Here is a 6,775-nt window from a genome sequence, read left to right on the forward strand (position 1 = left end):
TCCCGACATCTTTCCAGAAGAACTACCAGGATTACCACCACAACGTCAAGTCGAGTTCAGAATCGACTTAGTTCCAGGGGCTACCCCAGCAGCCAAATCACCCTATCATCTAGCACCAGCTGAGATGCAGGAGCTATCCGATCAACTTAACGAACTGCTCAGCAAGGGCTTTATTAGACCAAGCTTCTCACCATGGGGAGCACCGGTCTTGTTCTTGAAGAAGAAAGACGGATCGTTCCATATGTGCATCACCTACAGAGATACTCATCTACCCCTTTTCAAGTTCTCCTACAATAACAGTTATCACACGAGCATAAAGGTTGCTCCATTTGAAGCCCTCTATGGCCGAAAGTGCAGATCCCCTCTATGCTGGGCTGAAGTGGGTGACACACAGTTAGCTAAAGGACGAGTCCCTGACAGCACACTCACAGGTCCGAAAATCATTCGGGAAACGACAGAGAAGATCGTTCAGATTCGTGAACGATTGAAAGCCTCTAGAGACCGACAGAAAAGCTACGCAGACAAGAGAAGGAAACCTTTGGAATTCCAGGTTGGTGACCGTGTTTTATTGAAGGTCTCACCCTGGAAGGGCTTGATACGCTTCGGAAAGCGTGGGAAGCTAAATCCAAGATACGTAGGGCCATTCGAGATTCTCGCTAGAATCGACACTGTAGCTTACAAATTCAAACTACCTCACGAACTTAGTAACGTACACCCTACTTTCCACGTTTCGAACTTGAAAAAGTGTCTATCCGACTAGACTCTTGTAATCCCACTCAACGAAATCGATATCAACGAGAGTCTCAACTTCGTGGAATAACCAGTAGAGATCATGGACCGTGAGGTCAAGCAAACGAAGCAAAGCCGTATCCTGATAGTGAAGGTTCGCTGGAATGCCAAGCGGGGACCTGAATTCACTTGGGAGCGCGAGGATCAAATGAAACTTAAATATCCTCATCTTTTCCCTTAGTTATCTGTATTTGCTTAAACTCTAATTTCGGGACGAAATTCCCTTTAACGGGGGGATGATGTGACAACCCGAAATTTCTATCTTGTAAATGTTGGGTTTTGAGCATTCTAACACTCCTATGGTGTACATGCAACCCTATAAACCTTGGATCTATGTTTTCTCTATTATACATGCAAATATTCAATATTCCAAGGTTTCATCCTAACTACCATCATAAGAAGTATATACAATACAAGAATCTAGTAGAATGACATACCTTTTGATGGAGCTTGAAGTCTTGAACCTTTAAGAGCCTAGTGCCCCAAGTGTTGCACCTCAAATGGTTCACACAAGACCAATAACCCTTGGAATAACTTGAGAATAAAGATACTTGCACCAAACTCGGTTTTGCCCTCTTGTGTACACACACTAGTGCCATTTCATGAACTAGGAACCTCTTTATATAGTGTGGAGGATTAGGGTTACATTCATGTAAACCCTAATACCCATGACCTTTCATTTCCATAGGATCTATGGGTTAAACACTCCATGGACTATCCATGAAAGCTTAGACCAACCTAAATGAACTTGGCCCATCCTATATATAAGAGTCCATACTTAATTAGTTCCTTTTGATCACTAAATTAATTCTTGATCAATACTAATTAAATAATGTGATTTCATATTAATATATTAGAACTTATAATATATTAATATAAATCATAAGTATCCTTTTTCTCATTTTGTCTATCCAATTGTTCTGATGCCATGCAACCAAAATGGACCATGCCAAGTCGGGTCAAGTACATACCAATTATAGTTATGGACTTAGACACTAATCCAATAGTCTCCCACTTGGATAAGTCTTAAACTATTATTGCGTATGACTCCAAAACCCGACCAGCAATCGTAGCTCTTAAAGCCGCTGCCGAACTCTGACCTAGTCAAATGACTTGTCCATTAGATAAGGGGTCATATATTCCTCCATTCTAGATATCATATGGACTAAGACATGGATTGTAATCATTCTCTCTGTCCATTTGTTGTTTCCCGATTTCCGATTTATGACGACCGACTAATTGAACAAATCAAATCAGTCAAGGCTTAGCCAAGCACTTAGGGGTGTCATCACTAAATCATCGAGGGGCCCACAAATATCGCTTTTATCCCTCCAAGGGTAAAAGGAATGCATAAACTTCGACTCATATGCTTGTTCTACTACTTGTTGAATCATACACAAAGGCATGTTTTATAACATCGAGTTACCAATGCGTTTTCGTACAATCAATGTATAACCAACTCATAGTCAACAACTCATATCTCTAGGTTTGAAGAATATAAGATATTATCGTCTCATGATCACTCGTGATAAAATCCATGAAGTGATTCAAATGAGCGTGGGTTTAATCCAATACTCAGAACTTATGAGCACTCATGAATGTTGTGGCAACTCTTGCTATGTCCAAAACCTTAGACATCTACAAGCCAACTTCATGACAGTCTTGCCTTAATACCTCCTTCCAACGTATTATCGACTGCGGATGGTTTGAATAACTTAGTCATTCGGGAAGCATGACCTAGTTATTCTGGAAGTCAAAACATGCAAAGTGAAACACAAGAATAACTGAATCCAATATGGTCTCAGAACTTATGAATATAAATAGAACACCTTTTATTTATCACCATATTGATTACACATTATTCATTGCATAATGTTTCAAATCATCAACTTTATACTTGAATCAAAACAATAGCATGCCATGCTCTAAGCATGCACACTATGTTTATCCAAACAATAGTTATGCCATACACCAAGTATGCACACTATGTTTGTCTATGATCCTTACTTTGTGGAATAGATCAATTGAACATAATTCCAATGATACTCATTTCACAATCCCAAATCCTCATCGTAAATGTAAGAATTCTAAATTCCTGCTATTTACCGAAATCTGTTAGATTCTAAACTTATATGCATTGATCCTCTTGTAATGACTATGCACAAAGTCACAAAGACTTGTCAACAGACATTACAGAGTATTCCAATGGAGATCAATTCCATGGAAACGAAGTCTCAAATTCAAAGTACATTGCTTTGAACATCCTTCTTGCATTAAGTTTTTCTAATCTTACATAGATTTAATGGATAACTTCCACCTATGAAACATTTCCATATTCCCATTCTAACTATCACTTCTGAACAAGAGCTACCTCTTTTCAGAATATGTCATTACGGTCCTTTCCAAAAAACTACACCATACTTCCAACTGTCCATGAGCAACCAATCTTTAGCAAACCTCAGATTGTCCTCGACAATTGCTTAATCATCTTAGTCATATCCAATTCTAGACCTTTTCCCCTCTTAATGCCCTAGGCATTTGGAAAATTTAGAAAGGATAAATATTATAGCACATGTAATCGATCCTATATCTGAAGCATATGGAACACGATTCATGATATCTCACATAAAGACACGATCCTAGATCAGTCTTTTGCTACAATATTTTTCATTTGCCATGTTTTCAAAATTTGACTATGAAAAGGGATGCCGCAATCATAATCGAACTTGAGAACGCAATATATATAGAATTTCCTTATGTTGAACCATTCCAACATAAAATTCATATATATATATATATATATATATATATATATATATATATATATATATCCTTGACTAATAGAATTCTAAAATCTCAATCTAAGCTTTTAGAATTGAAATGAAGTATAATTTCCTCTCCCTTAATTATAGCAAAACAACTTTTTCCCAATTGAAACTTTTGTTTTCTATAATTAACATTGCTAACTTGCAACACTTACCATAATTATCATGCTCCCACTACCATGATGATTATTAGCATAACACTTATGCTCCCACTAGCTTTGACATGTACTCAGAAATCAGCTGGACTTCTAGAAATCAATACTTTATTGACTTTCTCACCAAAGTTCAGATTTCTGATACGAGATGCTTTGATAAAACTTTATCAAAATCATACACCTTCCCTTAGATAGCTCATATGTGTGTCTAAACAATTTTAGAACTATGAAAAGGGATGTCATAATCATAGTCTCAATTGTTTAGACCTTTGCCATTTCTCACAAGTCCATGTTAGTGTGCCGATTAAGCACACACGCTCCACTAACGACTTTGAGAATGCAAATATCACACTTGATATCTACTTAAAATCTATTTAGTGAAAGCGTTTCCTCACCATCATTTTCATGAATCGGAGAGAAACCTTATGACACTTAGATTTTATGGTGTTTGTGTTCCTATCCATATGAATTTGTCAAAACCAAAATCACAAGACAAGGTTAGTGACAAATCCAAACTCATATGGACTGAACTTGTGCAATCTTAACTTATTGCCACTTGGCAGCACTAGGCCTACCATTGCTTCCAGGTTGTTATGCAAACAATTGAGAACTTGTAGAACTCAGATGCATAGTCAACTTTAGCTAGAATGGGCACAAAAATAAGAATATGTCAACACGATAGGTTATAAACCTCAAGTCGTGTGCTAGTGATAAACTACAGGTTTTATTCTTGATTAGTTCTTGAAACTCTTTCAGGATCTTTAAGACTCCCACTGTCCTCTTGACATATAAGACTCTCTTGTCAAGAACCATTCCTTGACAAAGAAAATATTCAAGAGTTAGTGTGGATTCTTATCAAGACAAACACTTCACACAATTGGCATTAGTTGGTCTTTGTTTTATCCAAAACATCACAACTTACCAATTTCAAATGTACAAGAGTAGAACCTATTTTACTCTTACATTTGACAAGTGTTATAAACCTTCTTTAAGATATGTCACTCGGGGGCACTGCTCTACCCTAACTCCCGTCAGTAATCCTCAATGTGGACGACGCTGGAGCCTGCGCCGACTTGGCGGCTGGTAGGGGACATTGGGCCTTCATATGGCCCACCTGCTCACAATGGTAAAAAAGTCTGACTCTGGGAGCTGGAGTCTGCTGGCTGCAATCCCTGGCAAGATGGTCCTGCTTGCCACAAGTGCGGCCCGACTGACCTCCAGACCTAGTATCAACGGTCTTGGATCGCTTCGGCACCGGCTACGACTGCGTCGGGGCCTGCCTCTACTCCCGTAACTGCAACTCAATCTCCAACTCACGCCGCCTAGCGGCCTCCTGTAACTCCAACAGTGTATCACATCGTTGGGTAGCAACAAATTGAAGGATGTCAGTCTTGAGCATGCTCAGATAACGTGTCATCTGAGCCTGCTCGGAAGCAAACTCCGGGAAAAACATCGCCCTCTCAGTGAACATGCGGGTGATCTCCGTCACCGACTCCGTACCTTGTCTCGGATCCAAAAACTCCTATGACAGCCGCTCGCACTCGACCCGTGGAATGTAGCGAGCACATAACATCTCCCTGAACTGCTCCCAAGTAATCGCAACTCTCTGATCATCCGTATATGATCCAGTCACCAACCTCCACCAGTCCTTTGCCCTGGACCTCAGCAAGTTCAGGGTACATTTGACCTTCTGGTCAGCAGGACATGAGCACGTGCAGAAACATCCCTCCACGTCAGACAGCCACCTCATGGCTATGATCGGATCCCGAGTCCCATCAAAATTCGGGGGCTTCGTGTTATCGATGTCTCGGTACTGAAAAGCCTGACTAGCTCCTCCCAATGCCGCTGTTACAGTTGCTGCGACAGCCGTCTCAATAAGAGCTGCATATATGTCATCAAAATACTCCATCAAGGCGGTCTTAATAGACCCGAACATCTCCGGAATCTGACCCCGGACAATCTCGACCACCTCCTCGCGGATGATCTCCCTGACACGATCCTCTGTCAACACTGGCCCACCCTGGCCGATAGTCTCGGGTGCTGTCGGGGCATCTTGATCGCCCTGATCCCGATCCGGATCAAGTCACAAAATGCCTCGTAACCACCATACTGAAAATACACCATGAAGATATCAGATAATACACATAAATAACAGGGAACCAATTCCCAACTAAACCCTAGGGGTTGTGACTTCCTTGCTTTGCTTATGGGTCCTATGCTTTCAGTAGTACGGGCCCATACTGTCTTCCACACCTACCCATATTTGTCTCAAGTATCATCACAATACCCTAACAATATATATATATATGCATGGTGATCGCTCAATCCTCACTCATAGAGGAAGGCTAACTATCTCATAACTGGCCTACTGACCCCGCATAACTCACCCATGAAACTTCCACCATCCCTGCAGCACTAGTGTATGCTAGTCATACATAACGCTGGACCCTATAGACTTTCGAACACCTGATCCTACCCTAAGCCCTTCATCAAACAAGAACAGGAAATAAGGTAAAACCAAACATTCTCAGGCTATAAGATCTTAATTATGTATAAATATGATGCATACACTAAGCAACTACAGTAAGATGTCAATTTCATATAAAGAAATCCTAGGCTATCAGGCATCATATAATCAGACAATTATATTATGCAATTCCTTAAGATCCCTAGCCTATTACTAGCATGTTGTTCTAATATATCTCAATATCAAATAACTGTATGGTATTTTGGGGTCTACTTACTGGCTCCGGCTGATCGTACACTCTACATCCTCCTTTAGTATTTCGAAAACCTTTTGAAAACCATTTTGAAGATCTTTTCCTTAGTTTGAGACTGGATTCACACGAGTGTTCCTCCAATTCACTCAAACTAAGGCTCTGATACCAACTTGTAACACCCATAAAAATCAAGCCAATTTAAAACTTTTTCAACCATTTAAAACCATTAAATTATTACAAAGTGTTTTCAAAATATTTTCAAACATCAGAGTATCCTAGACATCCA

The sequence above is a fragment of the Lactuca virosa genome, chromosome 6 (genome assembly GCF_052849685.1).
Source record: "Lactuca virosa cultivar CGN04683 chromosome 6, Lactuca_virosa_CGN04683_v6, whole genome shotgun sequence".
NCBI lineage: Eukaryota > Viridiplantae > Streptophyta > Magnoliopsida > Asterales > Asteraceae > Lactuca > Lactuca virosa.